The sequence below is a fragment of the Capsicum annuum genome, unplaced genomic scaffold (assembly GCF_002878395.1).
Source record: "Capsicum annuum cultivar UCD-10X-F1 unplaced genomic scaffold, UCD10Xv1.1 ctg18809, whole genome shotgun sequence".
In the NCBI taxonomy this organism is placed as follows: domain Eukaryota; kingdom Viridiplantae; phylum Streptophyta; class Magnoliopsida; order Solanales; family Solanaceae; genus Capsicum; species Capsicum annuum.
Window position 1 is genome coordinate 1 of NW_025824594.1, and position 1,020 is coordinate 1,020.

Here is a 1,020-nt window from a genome sequence, read left to right on the forward strand (position 1 = left end):
CATCAATTCCATGTGATCATACTTTCTAAAGAATCTGTGATTTTGAGCTATCAGCTTGATTATCTTTATCTTAAAATGCTGGTTGACACTAATCTCTTTTCGTTTAAGATGGGTGCAAAGTCAACAACATTAACTGGTCTATCAGGAATTGGCGATAAAACTGAAATACGAGCAAGTTTAAGCAATCAAACAAGATTAACAAATGATATAATGTGGTTCTATTGCTTCTAGATGTCTATAATTGTGGAAAAAACACACTTGCTATATTTGCTTTCTAAGATAAGCAGTCGCCAAACAATCACTTTAATCTTACTTTACTAACAAAATTGTAGAAGTGAGTAGGGAAAGCCTAACTAGAGATAAGAGAGACACACCATATGTATGAGCAGAGCTTAAATAGTTTGAGCATGAGGGTATTCTATGTTTTTTCTGAGTTTTCTTCATCACTTCTCATCTACTCTTTTTTCTTTTGGAAGTAGCGCCATCATTATCAATTGGGATGAATATATTCTTGATAGGTTCTTTGGGTGAAGTGGCATTTTATCGGTTCATTATATGCAGTGCTGTAATGCTGTTTTACTATGTATTTTTTTATTATCAAGCGACCTTTATGTAAATAGTTTGGGCAGAAATGATGCTTATTATGTACAATACTATGGTCCAGCATAAGATGGGAATATATGTGAATGAGTACCTGTTCTAATAATGAAGCTCTGTGCAGTTAAGATTCAGCTAATTATTTGCTCTTTCCCGGTTCACTTAACACATCTATATCATGTTAAAACACTTTATGATACAGGCAAGCACCCGGTGGTAGAAACGACAATCTAAAGTCTTGGTAAGAACTCCTAGCCTAATTGTTTAAAGTATATATCTGCCTACCTTGTAACAAACATGACTATTCTTAAATTTGGTTGTTCCTTCTTTTTCAGGTGGCTAGTAAAGAAAATCAATGGCATCAAAAGGTAATGTTAATGGACGACGTAAGAAAAGTAAGAAAGGAACTGATAATCTTCCTAC

The 1,020-nt window shown here is 33.9% G+C and overlaps 1 long non-coding RNA gene across 1 annotated transcript; it reads left to right on the forward strand.

The window, feature by feature from the left end:
- Nucleotides 1-7: 7 nt before the first annotated feature.
- On the forward strand, nt 8-984 carry LOC124890485. The gene is made up of 2 exons (XR_007049192.1): nt 8-838; nt 933-984. It is a non-coding gene; the product is annotated as an uncharacterized LOC124890485 (long non-coding RNA).
- Nucleotides 985-1,020: the final 36 nt, after the last annotated feature.